Raw genomic sequence first — 17,280 nt, 5'->3', positions numbered from 1 at the left:
TGTGTGATCTATTCTATGAAAACCTGCTCTCCTGCACTGGGTTGGGGTTCAAGCTGTAGCGCAGGGTGACCCAGAAGACAGTCATTGAAGGGTATTTTGTCACAGTGCATGCAGAAAGCCCTGCTCTGTGTTCTTAGCCACCCAGCATCAAAGAGCCTGTTGAAAGCAGTCTGGCTGAATTCTTCACCTTCTTCAGGACATGCCTCCCTGTGCTCCCAGCTGCCAGTTTTCCTCATGAAACAGCAGTCAAAATAAAGTCTTGCAATTGGCACCTACCCATGGCTGGCGTATCACCTCTAATAACAGAGTTCGACTTCAAAGTCTTCTTTGCTCTTTTTTTTTTTCTAATTAAAAAAAAAATAAAGAAAAAAGTAGAATTTATCCCAAGTAAAACACCACCTCTGGGTTGAGAACTCTGTGAGCTACAAATGCTTGGTGTCTAGGAGGCTCTTCTGGGAAACATCTGTCAGCTGCTCCTTATTCTCGTACTCACCTTAGGTCTGAGCTGTCAGCCGCAGCCAGGTACAGGTGAGGAGTTGGAATGGGGCAGATGATGGATCACTTATCCCAGTACTTTATCCTTTATCTCCACCAGTGGGAGGAGGATTGAGTAAACCTGGCCACTCTCTGCTGGTGGCTCCCCAAGTGAACCCCCATCCCCTCACGGTGCTCAGCCTCTTGGAAGGGACACCCTGCTTGGTTCTTTTATTTCTAACTTTGGGATTTCTTACCTTGTCCAACCTAAAAGGAAGGAGTCCCCTTGGCCACTCTCTACTGACTTGTCCTCAGGCACTGGAGACCAGCACCTCACCCAGGCTCTGAGGTGAGGGCACACCAATGTTGTGCTCAGCAGCAAAACAGAGCTGTTTTCTCTGTACCCATATGCTTTTCTGAGTTTTTGGCAGTCCCTGCACATTGAGCTGATGATTTGAGAGAGCTGTCAGCGATCCACTTCCTGGCAACTACCATTTCCAAGTACACCCAGGTTGGGTTATTTTTCCTCGGGTGGATGTCTTTAAATTAACCTACCCCGATGCTCACCTGCCACCTTTTTGTGTGTTGTGAGGTCCTCCTGGAGTTCCTCACCAGCCCTGTGGATTTTGGTTACTGAAACTACTCAGCATTATCTGCAGACCTGGAGGTTTCACAGCCCTGGAATTTCTGGCCCTGCTGGCTGTTAACATGCCAAGGACCAAAGGAGTTGATGCAGGATTCAGCCCTTCTTCTGTTTCCAGTTCCCACCTCTTCCTGGGCTTTTTTGATGCCCTTTCCAAGGATGGCCCAAATTTTGACAGGGTAAAGAATCACCAGACCTTGGCCATGGCAGTCTATCTTGTGTCTCATGTTTTTCTTTTTTCTCTCTGTGAAGTGGAGCACAAGTTGAACCCCCAGTGCTCACAGCACCATGTGACTGCTGCAATGTTCATATGCCAGACACGTGAATGCTCAAAAGGCTAAAGAAGGAATAAAAGGTGTCCCTGTAAGCCAGAAGAATGAATAAGTCAGCCTAGGGTTCACAGCCTTTGGGAAAGATACCCAGGATCTCATGTCCAGTGTGTGCCATGTGATGTGCAGTCTGCAGCCACACAGTAAGTGAAGTTATTAAAAATAAATAAAATATGCTGGTCAGTTACAGCATAATTTGCTCGGTGCAAATTGAGATTTTCAAGTGATAAGCCATGGTTATGAATAAAGGAATTATAGAATAGTTCAGTGATTTGGGGGAGAAGCATCAGAGCTCGACATTTTTCTTCCTTCTGCCTCTACCTCTCCTGGCATTTACAAGGAGGTGAATGATGAACTCAACAAAATATGATTAACAAGTAATGTTAACTGTAATGAAACCTCTGCACATGCAAAATGTAGGGGGGTTGGAGGATATTTTTCCCAGCTGCTGTGTACATAGCTAGAAAAACTGTCCAAAATCCCATATATAGAATATTTACCATGATTTTCTGCAGCATGACCAAAAACGAGAGAGCAAATGCAAAAGTCCTGATACAATTCCTCTAAAGATTGCATACCCAAAACCTGTTTGTTCATTATTTTCTTCCACTATGAGCAGAGCCATAAGGGAAAACAGGTTTGTCTACGCATTCTTTGGGCTGTGGAGGGAAATCCAGAGCTCAGAGGGAGATGGGCAAGCTGAGCCAAAAGCATGTGGTTTGGAAAGGGAGGGAGACACGACCCCAAGTGAGTATTGGGGCTGGCTCACCTCGCTCTCCTAACCCCATCCCAGGGGTCAAAGCCAACACACAGAGGGGGTGAAACCTGCAATCCCTCTGGAGAGCTGGTGGCCATGCTCTTCATTTCTGGAAAATCAGGGCTGGACTCATCCTCCTGAGGCCAAGGGGGGCAATGGTGGAGCAACATCTCCTGACCTGCTCTGTGTACAACTCCATGGTGAGGTCTGGGGTGGGATTGCTCTGCCACAGGAGGGTTTCCAGAGCCCATCTCCCACCCAGGCCATCTGAGTGAAGTGTAGAAAGGAAGGAAAGTGTTTTCCATGAAATAGTTGCAGGTTAAAACTCAGTGTCAGGTGCAGTGAGCATAATTCCCCTTCTCCTCCATCTGGGTGTTTGAACCTGGGATGGTGGAAGGTGTCCCTGCCCATGGCAGGGGGTTGGAACTGGATGAGCTTCAAAATCCCTTCACACCAAAATCATTCTATGATTCTTAGGCTAAAGAAACCCATTCCTGCTTGGCTGCCTGTCTTTGGCCTGCTGCATCTTGAATCAAACTTCATTTCTTTGTCTAACTTTTTTTTCCCCTGACAGAAGGCAAAGAACAATCCAGCAGATGCAGTTCTCCCATTTAGCTTCCTCCTGTTCGCAGGGAGCTCTCATTCTCTTGCAGGGTGCTTTTTTTGCCCTGTGGAAGAAGAGGAGCTCTTCCAAGAGACATATCATTCCTCCTACATGCCTTTGAACATGTTTGTTTGTTTTTCCCCATTTAAGTGCCAGCCCCGGGAGATGCCAAGAACATGCATCTTGCTGAAGCCAGGAGTGAGTCCCAAATCCCCTTCTCCCACACTGCCCATCCCACAGCCAGTCCTCCCTGGAGCCACTGCTGAGCCAGCAGGGACATCTCTGCCTAAGGATGGGCTGGTTTGGAGCAGCTTCCCCAGTATCCTGTGTACAACGCTCCTTTTCTTCCTCATCGGGGCTCTACGTCTGCTGGCTTCCCAACCTTTTTTTCCCTTTTTTAAACAAATACAGCCATTGTTGTTTGGGCAGGGAAAATTCCACGTTCTCCTCAAGGGGCTTTGCCAGGATCCAAAGGCTCAGGATGTATCTTTTCCACAGGCAGTGCCTTGCAGAATTCACAGATCCCTCCTTCTGTCTTTTGTGCACATGAACACTTTTCATTCCACGTTTTTGAGCAATCTCTAAAATCCCCAGCTGGAGCCCAGCACTGTGATTGAGCCCTCATCCCATGACTCTCACAGGGAAGGAGATTCCTGCTAGTGAGGAGTAGACAGTGAGGCTGGTGCCTGCACAGCTCTCCCTGCTTCTCTTCCCAGCCTTGAGCTCCAGCCTGAAGCAGCTCATAAATGGGGTATTTTCCATTTCCCTTGGAGGATCCCTGTGCAGACCTCACCCAGCTACTCAGTCCGTGCTGTTTGGTCTCAAGGTGGCTTCTACGAGGTCACTTCTCCAGGGGTCAGCACAGCCAGTTCTCAGTGGGGGCCTTGCTCTCACCTGGATGTTTTCCAAACCTTGAGGACTCCAGTGCCAAAATGTAGGCTGAGGGTGCTGATTCTCCCCCTCTACTCTGCTCTTGTGAGACCCCACCAGAAGTTCTGCATCCTGGTCTAGGCCTCCAACACAAGAAAGACATGGACCTGTTGGAATGAGGGTGGAGGAGGGCACTAAGTTTATCCCAGAGCTGGAGCCCCTCTGCTCTGGAGCTAGGTTGGGAGAGCTGGGGCTGCTCACCTGGAGAAGAAAAGGGAGACCTTAAACCTCCTTCCAGTACCTAAAGGGGCTCCAGGAGAGTTGGAGAGGGACTTTTCAGAAGGGCATGGAATGACAGCACAAGGGCAATGGCCTTAAGCTGAAAGAGGGCAGGGTTAGATTGGATATTGGGAAAAAAGTTCTTCTCTGGGAGGGTGGGCAGGCCCTGGCGCAGGGTGCCCAGAGCAGCTGGGGCTGCCTCTGGATCCCTGGCAGTGCCCAAGGCCAGGCTGGACATTGGGGCTTGGAGCAGCCTGGGACAGTGGAAGGTGTCCCTGCCCATGGCAGGGGTGGAACTGGATGACTTTTAAGGTCCCTTCCAACCCAAACCATTCCATGATTCTATGAAATGACCGTTGCCAGTGGTAACTCCAGTGCTTGGGCAATTCTGACCATCATCATGTGACTTTACCCAGCTCAGCCATGTGCAGTGACTCATGCAAAGAAAACCCCATCAGTGGAGACCACAGAGGTCCATCTCTGCTCTGTCTCCCCATTCTAAGTGAGCAAAGCTTTCCTCTAGCAGAAGAAAGATGTTTATGGGAAGCAGGAGCACCGATGGGGCTACCAGCTCTCTGCAGAGCACAGCAACCGGAAAAGGCAGCACGGAACAGCCTCTTAGGGAAGAGCTTTCCACTGCAGGAAGATTGAGCCCGAGATGTTCATATTTTATTACATCCATTTCTCTCCAAGAAATATTAAAATGCTCGCAGTCTTTGAAGGGAGGGGGGAAAGAAAGCACAGGAGGTGCCGAGCTATCCCTAAGCAACCTATCAAATAAAACAATAAACTGTTCGCAGGCAGAATGGCTTTAAAAGGACCCACAGCACTTCCAGGCTGTCAGGGGAAGAATAGGAATGGAAATGATTCTGAAAATTATTAGCAGTACCTTAACAGCAGCCCCTTAATAACTCCCACAGTATCTTCTGTCACTAGCACAGCTGAGCTGCAGCTCCATGCCAATTACTGTCCCTGTGTTTCCCTCTGCGTGAGAGGGATTTGCAGAGGATCCAGCTGAGATCCGAGTGAGATTCTGCTGCTGCTGCAAGTCCCCACTGCAGCAGCAAAGGTGGTGTCGGGTGGAAGTTCCCCCAGCTCCCCAGAAACAGAGTTTAAACGTGGCTCAGAAAAGGAACTGGGCCCTGAAGCCGCATTCCTGCAGTTTCTTCTCTGCAGGGACTGACTTCCCTTACAGGAGCATGGAGTGACAGGACACAGGGAATGACTTCAAACTGAAAGAAAGTAGGGTTAGATCAAATATTAGGAAAAAAATCTTCCCTGGCAGGGTGGGCAGGCCCTGGCACAGGGTGCCCAGAGCAGCTGGGGCTGCCCCTGGATCCCTGGCAGTGCCCAAGGCCAGGCTGGACATTGGGGCTTGGAGCAGCCTGGGACAGTGGAAGCTGTCCCTGCCCGTGGCAGGGGTGGCACCAGATGGGCTTTTAGGTCCCTTCCAACCCAAACCGTTCCATGAGTCTATGATTATGTGAGTCTTAAATTTCCCATAGAGCCTCTTTTTGCTTTGGTTTTAAGTCCCAGACTCCTCCAGCTGAGGATCTGCAAACACTAAAACAAGGCAGGGAGAAGGGAGAACATGGCTTCTGCCTCATCACTGTGGCCTGGCAAAGACTTTCCCTCCCCTGTCGCCACCACTTGACTTCTCATTTCCTACAGTGTTTTTTCTCCCATTTCTGGATGACATGGAAGGGGCCGGGAATGCCAGTGGAAAGAGGGTCATGATCTTTATTGTTCCTTGTTCCTGTGTGTGGGAGGCAGGAGAAATGAGAGAGCTGGTCCTTAGCAGCCTCTTTGGCCTGGCTATAAATCAGAACAGCTCCATCCAGGAAATACCCAGAGCACCTTATCGGTCCCTGACAGCCCACCCAGCTCCCTCCTGCCCTTCCTGGCAAGCACGGGGGGAGAAGAGGGGACAGGGACTGCCTTTGGCTGCTCCATGCTCCCAGAGCTCTTGGAGGACAATGCAGAGCCTCTGTCTGCAGGGAGGGAAACAATCAGATCCTAAAACAGGGCTTAGACATCAAGTGGGACTTGCATGCTGGAGTAACTCTGCTCTCAGTGGGATAAACAAAGCCAGGGGAAGGCACAGGGAATACTGCACTGCTGCTTTTCTGATTCATTTTCCCATGTTTCTACAAGCCCAAAGTTAAAAGAGCTCCTGCTTTCCTCTTGGGCCTGGAGTAGGAGAGAAGGGGAAGCATGAAGAGGCACATAAAGTGTCCTTGTGGATACTTCGTCCTGCTCTGCCTCTGTGGGACACACAAATTTGTTCATGGATGGGACAACCCTTCATCCCCTTGGATTTCAGGGCTGGCTATCAAGCCACCATGCCCTGCAGATGGAGAAGAGCAGTGCTGGTCAGCTCTGTCCCCAGAAATAAATAGAGGAACAGAAAGTTGTCCCCGGGTGAAGTCATGGGTGATAACTGCGAACACAGAGTTCTCCAGCAGGTTACGAAATCCCAGCTGAGCTGCTAGGAAAGAGGTTTAACGTTGCAGCACAGCCTCTACACACTCAACATGCCTGCTTTACTATTAAAAACCAAGGAAGTTTGCAACAGAAAACCACATTTACAAAATGTGGGAGAAGATTACATCACTGTATTGTAAATGTCCTCACTATTCTGGCTTTGGCAGGCCTGCATGTCAGGAACAAGTGCTCAGCTCTTGAGCAACCATGTGTGTCAGCACACAGAAAACCTGGCTAGAGATTCAACAGTGCCACAAGGAGAAGTTGCTTATAACAGTTTAAGGGTTTTTTTTATTGTTTTAAGGCTGCTTTTTTCTTACCTGCAGTGTCAGGCTCTTAAGTTTAGGTGTTTTTAAATGCAGCACTCCCAGGGAAGATGCTTTGTGAGCAGGAGACCTTTCTTGGTTGAATATTTATCTGTCAAAAAATACATGCAAAGCCAGTTTAGATGATTCAGATTTGTACCAGACTTGTCCCTGTTTCAGCTGGGGGAAAAAAAAATGTAGAGGATGTATTTGTAGTCTTCTGTTTCAAAATGTTCTACTGAAAGATCTGCTTTTTCATCTCAATATTTCTGTTCCTCCCTGCCTTTGCCCAAAATGAGAACTGAAAACAGAACATCACATACTTTATGAATGAAAGGTTTTATCTGGTCAAAAGGAAACTGTGTGTTTGGGGGTGGGGGAAAAAAACATCAAAACAACACCAAAAAAAAAGTTTTAATTCTTGTGTTTTAAACGAGGAATGTTTGATGTTTATCACCCTTTCATTTGAATTACTTAGGAGTGCATGAAAACCAAGATAAGGTGGTTTACATGTTTCCCTTGCTGGAGATGGGCTGTTGGTGCTTGCAATGTACAAAGCAGTTTAAGATTTACATTTTAATGTGACATATTTATGGGAAATAAAGAAACAAACTACTTGCATCATCATGTCTCCAGTTCTAATGCAAATTGGCTTTCCTAGCAATGGAAAAGGCAAATAAAACCAAGGCTCAACCCGTGGAAGTCCTGACAGCATCTCCTTTCCTCGACCATGTTCATCTTTCTCCTCTCCCAGGATATAAAATCAGTCCTTGTTACAAGTCCCAAGTCTGGACAAGGCCTGAATTTCTATGGAGAAAGACAAACAAGCACTGAAAAAATTAATTTAGGGAAGTGGTCTGTTCTTTGGTTGTTTGCTTATTTAAAAGGAAATAAACAACTGTGTAGCAATTCACACAAAAAAAATCTCAACAGATAGCAGGAGGATTTTAATTGGGTTTTCTCCTTAGATCTGGAAAGTGCTAAATCTGCTTTTTAGCTTTGTGAGTCAGGTTTGTGATTATTTTATTATTGGCGTCTTCCTAGTTGAAGCTTCAGGTGGAATCATAAATAAATTCTATTATTACCCACAAATTCAATCTCAGTACACAAAGCATTAGCAACAGGAAAATTGTCTGGATTTGGATTCAAAAGCAAGGATAAACTCACAATTACAGACATTTTAAGCATTTTCTGGGTATGGAAAGTTTATCAGCTTGGAAAACATCCCATTCCTGAAATGAAACACACCATGACCTAACACAACTAATTCTCAGAAATATTTGTGAAATTTATGTTCTAGCCTGGAAGCCAAACTTCTGGATATGGCAGGAGAGACCACCTCAGGGAGTGCACAGAGCTCAGAGACATCCAAGGTGTTCCCTGGGGAACATTTGAGCACCTCCAGGGACGGGGACTCCACCACCTCCCTGGGCATCCCCTTCCAATGCTTGACCAGCCCTTTCTGTGAAGAAATTCCTCCTGAAATTTCTCTCTCCGGAGGGAAACGAGTCTGGTGCAGCAAACTCAGCCTTGTGGATTATTTCTGAGAGCCACTGATCATCAGGGAGGGGAACAGAGAGGACAGATTCCTGATACAGGGACAGCTGGGAAGGTCAACTCCATAAACTCAAGATAAACCATAAAGCTTGAGGGAAAAAAAGTAGGCTAGGAAAGAAGAAACTTTGACCATGATGTTTCTAGAAGAGTTGTGCATAATCCTAGAATCACGGAATGGTTTGGGTTGGAAGGGACCCTAAAGATCATCTCATTCCAACCCCCCTGCCACGGGCAGGGAATCTTCACGAGCCCAGGTTGCTCAGGGTCATCCATCCTGGCTTTGAACACTTCCAGGGATCCAGGGACAGCCACAGCTTCTCTGGGCACCCTGTACCAGGGCCTCCCCACCCTCACAGGGAACAATTTCCTCCTAATATCCCATCTAACCCTACTCTCTGTCAGTTTGAAGCCATTCCCTCTCATCCCGCCACTCCAGGCTCTTGGAAATAGTCTCTGCTCACAGGATGAACTCCCCATAAACACTCCTGAGCCATATGGTAAAAAATGTATCTCTGGAAAATGCAAATCTGATGATAGAGTAGCTGATAAAGGTTCAACAAAACTCAGTGTCTAAAAATTCAAGCCAGATATGAGTGTTCTGTGGAAAACAAACACATTTCTCGCAGCGAAGGGAATTAAACAATGGAAACAATACTTCATGTTGTGTACTGGATCCTGCACCTCTAGAAATGCCATCATCAAGACAGGAAGGGGTTTTTTTCAGCTGATGTGCTCTGGCTCAGATGAGAGTCAGTTCAAGGAAAATTCAGTTCAAGGAAATCCAAGAGATGACGTGATAGGTCTGACATCAGATTGTGAGATCAGGTTGGCCCCTGTTTCTCTTTGAGCAGGAAAGATCCCCAGCCAGCACCGGGATCGTCTCTGAGCTCTGGCCTTTTATGGGGTGACAGTGACACAACTTACAACCCTTCAACAGGAACTTGAATTTATGGAGCATTACAATAAAAAGTGGGGTAGAAATACCCCCTCACCCTTTCTTTTGCTGTTCTCTCCCCGCACCCAGCACAGCTTCTCTGATTCCCCTAAATTCTTTTCTCACCCAATGGAGGCTTCAGCTTGGAATGCATTTTAATGGAGCTCTGTTTGTGCAAATGCCTGGAAAGACCTTCCAAAAACTGTTCCTACCAAGCAGCCAAAGCAATGCCCAAACACGCAGCTCTTGCTGTTGCTCAAGACCATTTGTTGTTAAAGAGACACCTCTGCTTAATCCTCATTATTTCCGTGCCTTGAAAAACAATGACATTTCAAGAAAAGGGGGGCAGGTTTTTGTTTCTGGAAGCGTTTGTACTCTTCAGTTTCCTGTTGGGTTTCATGGCAGTCTCACCCTTAATAGGTGCAATTTTGAGGCTGCGCAACTCTGCCTGCAGCGCTGGATTTCTGTGTTTGGGGCGTGGATCACAGAGTTACAGCTACAGCAGAACCACTGGGCAGGGGAGTGCTCCTGACACTGTGCCAGGCTGAGACCACACGTGCAGTGGCTCCTCTTCCAGGAGCCAGCTGCGTGATCAGCTCGGGAACAGGCTGCAGGGCTTATGCTTGTGGACAAAGTTATGAGTGGGATAATGCAAGCCCCTGGTTCTAAACCAAAATCAGGCCTCCAGCAGCCAAGCTCAGCACTTGGTGCTGGATGGGAATAAGCAATTGGTGTTGGTGCTCCAGCCTGGCAGGAGGTATCCCTGTGAGCTCAGGGCTGGATGGAGTTTTTCTGGGAGCAGTGGAGTTGTCAAGGGACTCAAAACTGCCCCAGAGGATGATCAGGGCCAGTCACCAACCATATGAAATTCAGCAAGGGAAAATGCCAGATTCTGCACAAACTGCAGAATGAGATGCTGGAAAGCAGTGCCATGGAAAGGGACCTGGAGGTCCTGGCTGATGGCAAGTTGAACATGAGCCAGTAGTGCCCTGGCAACCAGGAGGGCCAACTCTGTCCTGATGGCATCAGGCACAGCATCGCCAGCTGGGACAGAGAGGGGATTGTCCTGATCTGCTCTGGGATGGGGCAGCCTCACCTTGGATATTGTGAATAGTTTTGGGCACCAAAATATAAGAAAGACATTAAATTATTAGGGAGTGTCCAAAGAAGGTCAATGAAGATGGTGAAGGGCCTTGAGGGGAAGCTGTGTGCGGAGCAGCTGAAGGCACTTGGTCTGTTCATCCTGGAGGAGACCGAGGGGAGACCTCACTGCAGTCACAACTTCCTTGTGAGGGGCAGAGGAGGGGCAGGCACTGATCTCTGCTCTGTGGTGACAGTTACAGGCCCCAAGGGCATGGCCTGAAGCTGTGTCCGGGGAAGTTTAGGTTGGATATCAGGAAAAAGTTCTCCACCCAGAGGGTGGCTGGGCACTGGAACAGGGTCCCCAGGGAATGGTCAAAGCACCAAGGCTGACAGAGCTCAAGTATTTGGACAATGATCTCAGGCACAGGGTGTGATTGTTGGGGATGGTCCTGTGAAGGGCCCGGAGTTGGACTCGATGATCCTTGTGGGTGCCTTCCAACTCAGCCTGTTCTGTGACTCTGTAATGTGTAGAAACCCCATCTCCATACACCCCTGTGAATTACTCACCCTCCAGATGCTCAGGGAATTTGCAGGTGCTGTAAGGAGCAGGCAGCTTGCCAGGTCTAGGCACTTGGGTATGGCACCATTGCCCAACTCAAGAGCAGCCTCACCTGACCAGGCAATATGAAGACAATTAACATATCTAATCACAGATCAAGCCATCTGTTTTACTGATAGTGGGGACAAGAGAAGAGATACCAGCAGAGGTGGCACTCCCAGGTGAGCACAGTTGCACATTCCTTGTGCTGGGGTCCACCTGGACAGGGCAGAGCAGCCAGCAAAAGCCACAACACACATGCAGAAGTGCTCTTTGCTTTCATTCTTGCACCAGTTTCCAAGCCTGGGGCAGCAAAACAAACAGCAGGAGCATCTGTGCTGCACTTTGAATCCAAACCCTGTCAAGAGGGTACAGGATCATTTCTGTCACAAGATTGAAGGGTGCAGCAAGGTAACAGGATTCCATGTCCCATAAAAATCTGCTTTTCTCAGAAATGAACTGTGTGTGTCAACATCTCTCTCTGAATCAGGCCTAGACAGCCACTGTGATCTATCATCCACAGACCCCTGTCAGCTGGGGATTCCAAAGGCTGACAAATCCCTCACGATAAGGGGATAAATGATAATCAGCTGTTGTTGTGAAGATTGGACACACATTTATTGCAGATGCATCTGTTGGGGCAGCTCACGGCATGCCACGAGCTCTTCTAGTGGTGAAGTCGTGCTCTCTCAAAGCAAAATGGAGAGGACAAGGAAGTAAAGAAAGCAGCTTGTGGATTGCATGGTCTGTTTCATTCCAGCTAAGGATCACAAGTCAAATGGATTCTTGAGTCACAAACACTTCCTGCAAAGCAAAGCAAAGGCAGATTTGCCCGTGCACTGAATCTCCTTCCAGAGCTCCGTCACTGAAAGTTGCTGCCACTATTTGAGGGGGACACTCCTGTGCTCTTCTCTTGGCTGCAGAGCTGAGTGGTTCAGCACAAGAAACTTGACTGAAATACTGCTGAAGACACGTAACAGGTCATTTCAAGCCCTGTGAGTTAAAACATTGTGAAATGGGAGTATTTCACTATGAAATAGCAGGCAAAGAACCTGCCCAGGGCTGGGCCATAAATGTGATGTCTCAAGGAAAGTTACACCGACGGTTTGAACTTCAAAAAGGAAAAAACCCCAAACCATACCCAAACTTTTTAGGAAATACACCTTTTTCCTGTCTCCATGTCCCTCTTGAAGAGTACTAATCCTCTTTTACACCCACAAGACAAGCTGTTTAACCTGTGGGGGACTGTGGTGGCTTTCTTTGTCTAACTCATTTCTCACTGTGATACCCGAGAGCAACAAAAAAACCTCCACACAAGGGACTTTTCTTTGAAACCTGCCCTCAGGTGAAACTAGGCTGTGACTCACCTCTCAGGCAGTTGGCTGAGGTGGAAGCCAAGAACATCCGAGGTGTCAACCAGAGGTGACCAGAAACCAAGGCCATAAAAATACCAGAAACAGTTTTTGTCATGGAAATTGAACTAAAAATCTCCTGAGCCTTTCAAAAGCTACCTGTGAGTCTGCTTCCCAAAAGGATTCCTGGCACAAACAAGTCCAGCTTTAGCCCAGCTGGATCAGCCTCTCTGACCCTGGGAAAGCTCCTTCCACTTTCTTCCAAGCACCTCCCTCTGAGAATCCTTGCATGGGCACAGTGGAGGACAAAGCTGAAACTCTTCCCAGACTGCCTGAGAGAAGAACCACTCAGTCAAGAAAAAACATTAACAAATGTCAAGCTGTGGGGAGCGCAGGCGAGGGGGAGAGCAACAATAAAAGCCAATGCTTTTATAGCTTTTTCCTGCATGTAATTTATATGAATTGATCTTACTAGGAGCTGCTTCCACATAGTGTGATCTGACCTTACAGTTAGAAATGTATGATTTTAGGAGGCAAATGGTGTATTGTTTTGTTCTGTTATTTTTTTTATCAATGGTTACTCTAGAAGTAAAAGAATCTTACGTAGCTCCAAAAAAACCAAAAAGAAATCCATGAAAGTAATGAAGTCTAAAGAAAAAGAGGCAGACTTCTTTCTCCTGCAGACTTCAGCTCATTGTACTTCCACAGACCCAAGCAGAAGTGAGGAAAAATGTTCCTACATTTTTAGTGCTCAGTGGATTCTGTTGACACATGAGTGAGGGGTAAAATGTGCTGTGCAGTTCAGCTGCAGAAGTTCACTGCAGATATGACACCAAACTATCGGGGCAGAGTTGAATTTCCGGTCAGGACATCCTATTTTGCTTTTGATTAACTTCTGGTTTTGCTTTTCATGTGATGCCCATTAAACCGTTTGGTTTGCTGACTGAAGCAGCAAAAAAACCCTTGACATTCCCAGCTGAATTATCCTGATGCCAAGAAATCCAGAAAACAGTTCAGGGACAGATTTCCAAGCCTTTCATCTCTGGGTTGCCAGTAGGAACACATGACTTGAGATCTGTGGACTGCTTGGTATATGCTCTCTTTCTAGAATTTCAAATAATATCACTTAGAAACAATAATAAACTCAAGTCAGAAACTATCCAGGGCTGGAAAAAAGTTGTCCCAGTACTCCTGCTGCAAACTTTGGATCTCACTGTTTTGATGGAGCAAAAGTGCATCGTTTCCTGGCTAAATTAAACAAAGAGAACTTTCCGTGCATTAATTCCTGTGCCCGCACTCACTTCCCTGCAGTCCCTTATTCCCTGTGGGGATGAAGAGAGGACGTGCTGCTGTCTGCACCAAATTCTTCCCTGCCAGACACATGTAGAGCCCAATGGGTCCTTTTAATGACCCCTGGGTTTATGATTATGCAGCAGTGTGGTGGAGGAGTAAATCAGAAGCACATTCCTTGAGAGCGTCTTTTGCCCTCATTCCGCAAATATATCATGGAGATAAACTTCTGGGGATAAACTTCTGGCTGTGGGGAAGAGGCTACCACAGAACAGCAATTTTTTTAGCAGAGGCCAGGGGAAATGTGTTGTTTCATATGGGAACTCCAGTAATGCCAATTATTCCCACTGCAGCTCACCCTGAGCGCAGCTGCTGGACATACAACTTGTCTTTCACACGGACTTTATAAACTCCAAGTATTTCAGCTTTCCAGATGGAAATGCACCACCTAACCAGGAAGAGATTTTGTGACATGATGGTGTGCCCATGCTGGCAGCACTCTGGGCAGCACCAGTCCCCTGCACAATGCCCTGACAAAAGTCTGGGTAAATGAGTGTGGAAAATTGGGTTAAATTCTCCATGTGCTGCCCATCAGCTGAAGATTTAAGCCCTGTACTGGTCAGAAGATGCAAGATTATGACAATGCCCTCAAGCATTATCAAGCCCTGCAATGAGATCCCTTATGGTGGTAAACAAAAGAGATGCTTCCTGACCTAAATTTGGTGCTGCTGCTTCCAGCACGAACCCTAAATAACTTTGGGGCATGACTTGGCAGTTAGAGCGTTTCAGGGACTGTTCTCAAAGGGTGGATTGCACAAAGCCACCTTGTTTTGGGTGGTGAGCCAGTTCAGCAGCACAGACAGGGGCTGGTCTGTGCCTTGTGGTGTCAGTGCTTGGAATATCCCTGGTCACGTTTAATTTACCAGTATAGGCCCAGTCTGTGATGCTCCTTTGTTAAAACAGGTTTAGAAGTGAGTTCAGTTCTTCCACTCATTTGGTGCCAGTGTGGAACACAGAGTACCCTGTAGTCCTGGAGGGAGAAGAGATAAATGTTTGTGGCAACTGAGTTGGCACAGTTAATTCCCCAAGCAAAATCTCAGCCAACCCACTGGAAAGAAAGTTTCCATGTTGGCTAAAAAAAATGTAATCTGGCACTGAAATCCAACAAACCTACAGGGTCCTACTGTACAGGGATAACTTCTTCCTCTCCATTTTTTTAAATTGAAATCAGACTTTCTTCATTTAACCATTTCAGAAAAGTATAGGGGTGAGTAAACACAAAGACTGAATATTTTAAAAAATTAATAAGCATGTCTAATAGCCTTGAAAAAAAAAGTAGAGAGAGTATTTATGAACATACATATATCTGCACAACTTTTAAATTTATGTGTGGCTAATTGTGGACATTCAGTACCTGAAGGGAGCCTGCAAGAAAGATGGAGAGAGACAATTTCCAAGGGATGGAGGGACAGGAGAAGGGGGAATGGCTTCAAACTGCCAGAGGGCAGGGTTGGATGGGAGATTGGGCAGGAATTGTTCCCTGGCAGGGTGGGCAGGCCCTGGCACAGGGTGCCCAGAGCAGCTGGGGCTGCCCCTGGATCCCTGGCAGTGTCCAAGGCCAGGCTGGACACTGGGGCTTGGAGCAGCCTGGCACAGTGGAAGGTGTCCCTGCCCATGGCAGGGGGTAGCACTGGGTGATTTTTAAGGTTCCTTCTACCCCAAACAACCTCCTTTAGAAAGAAGGGCACCCCAGGACCTGGAGCCCCCATTCCTTGGGAGCAAAGGGCTGCCTGGTGCAGAGCTGGAGGCAGAGTTTGGGCCAGGTGAGGGTCCCCCAAGGCCAAAGACACTGTGGAAGCCCTGGGGAGACAGGAGAGGTTCAGCCATGCCCCTGCCACGGAGTTTGAACCCCTGCTGCTCCCGTGCCCCTGCACTGCAGCAGGTAGATAATGTTTAGGACTTAATAGCTGCCAATAAATTGTCTGCAGACAGTTTTCAGAAGAAGCTGGTTTTGAGTGAGTATAATCTTTCTGGGAAAAGCAAGCCTGCTCCAGCAATTATCTTTGACAGTTAAATCAGCCTTCAACTTACTTGAAAGTGACGATGGAGGAACAAGCCTTTGCAAGCTGAAGCCTCTCTGGAGCACGAAGCCTCTTTCTTGCCCTCTAAGAATAGCATCCATCCCTCCTAGTCAGCACTCCCTGGAGGCTGGAAGCATGCAGAGAGACCTGCAGAAGCAGTGTGTGTGTGTGCTTGTGCATCTTTGCCAGCCTGTCTGCTCAGCTAAGCTCTGGAAAGTCATCAAAACCCGACAAAACTTGTTACAGGCTGCTTATAATGTCCAGAAGTGTTTTATTATAATTTGCAGTGGGGAAAGGGAGGCGGGAGCTCAGCAAGGAAGATGTCCAGGCCTAAGCTCCTGCAGTGACCTGCTGCTAAGGGCTGACTGGCCAAAACTGACCCCTTGGGCACCAGGGGTGGTTTCCCCTCTCCTGCTGCACCCGTGGTGTGGGGGCTGAGCATCAGCTCCAGCTGTTCCACTCTGCAGGTATTCCCCTCCTGCCCTGCAGTGCCAGAAAACAGGATGGAAGGGTACAAAGCTGGAGGAAATTTCCACTGCCCACTAGAAACCCTCCTTGCCCGTCTCCAGAGTAGGATTTCTGCTCTCTGAGTGTCTCCCATGATAACACCCACAGATCACGCACTAAAAACATGTCACCAAGAATGAAGACACCCAAACGAACCTGGCCTTCACCTCCAGTTTTGGAGGCTGAGCCCTCCCTGGAAAAGTCTAGGACTGGCCAGGGTTTGAGAAGAGAATTGACACCACGAGGTCACTCCAGCCAAGCTGTTCCCTCACATTTTCCAAAACAACCCAGAGAAGGTGACTGAGCCTGTGTTGGTTTGAGTACAGTCAGATACTCTTGGTCTTGTTGGCCTTGCTGCAGGACTCTGCAGCCCACTCAGACCCAGCCTCGTGTGAAAGCCCATTTGTGCTCCCCACAGCCAGGACTTGCTGTGTCCCACCTGTGTGACACAGGCACAGCTCCTGAAGGAGGGAATTTTCTCTTGCTGCCAGGGCACCAAGAAGATGCTCACGGGATGAGCCACCACCCCTGCCAGGGGGAGCAGGGGACACGCAGAGGGTGGCAGCTGGAGCCAGATTCCTTTCCAAGAAAGCAATTCCTGAGGCAGCGCCTTCTTGCAGATGCAGAAAGGAACGGCCAAGGGGTGTGCCAACTTTTACAATGCTCCCTGGCTTTCACAGATCCGTTTTATGAGCCACCTCAGAAGTGAGGCTTAACACCTGAGGTCCTGACCTGTGAGTAAATCCAGGACAGGGAACAACCTTGTCCTCAGAGTTGCTTGGGAGCACGGAGCCTGTCAGCTTTCCATTTCTCTGTCTGAGGGAGCAAAGGTTTCAGCAGTGGGAGAGGGAGCAGCCCTCATTCATCACCTGAATCACATCCCTATCACCGTCTGGGCTCTTATCTCTAGCCACTTGTGTACAGCCAGCTCACTGCCTCTTTGAACTCTCCTCCTCACCATCCTTCTGGACACACCTGGGAGGTCCAAGCTGGGAGCAGGTGTAGAGAAAGGCTGGGCCATCCCCTTGAGTCAGGATCTGGGTGAAGAGTGGGACTGAGCAGAGGGAGTGGAGTCCCAGAGCTGCACAGTCCCCTTCTGCTCCACACCCTGGGACCTCCAGGATGAGCAGCAG

Source organism: Corvus hawaiiensis, chromosome 2 (genome assembly GCF_020740725.1).
Source record: "Corvus hawaiiensis isolate bCorHaw1 chromosome 2, bCorHaw1.pri.cur, whole genome shotgun sequence".
Classification (NCBI taxonomy): Eukaryota; Metazoa; Chordata; class Aves; order Passeriformes; family Corvidae; genus Corvus; species Corvus hawaiiensis.
Note: the sequence above shows the minus strand (reverse complement) of the source record.